Source organism: Eimeria mitis, genomic scaffold (genome assembly GCF_000499745.2).
Source record: "Eimeria mitis Houghton genomic scaffold, Emh_scaff488, whole genome shotgun sequence".
Classification (NCBI taxonomy): Eukaryota; Apicomplexa; class Conoidasida; order Eucoccidiorida; family Eimeriidae; genus Eimeria; species Eimeria mitis.
This window is the reverse complement of record NW_013573179.1, coordinates 7,698-7,947: the sequence shown is the minus strand read 5'-3', so window position 1 is coordinate 7,947 and position 250 is coordinate 7,698.

The window sequence follows — 250 nt, the reverse complement described above, 5'->3', positions numbered from 1 at the left end:
ATATATATATATATATATATATATATATATATATATATATATATATTTCTTTTTATTATTATTATAATAATAATGTTTTTTTTTGTTGCTGCATACTAACCGTTTAGAATCATTTGGTTGTGTGCATTAACAGCAAGCCGAAGGTTTCTAGCTGCTTCTTCTTTTTGTTTTTTTGTTATTGCTTCTTGTATTTTTAGTGCCTCCATTTGTTTTAATACTAATGCTCTCTCTCTTTCTCTCTCTTCTAGCT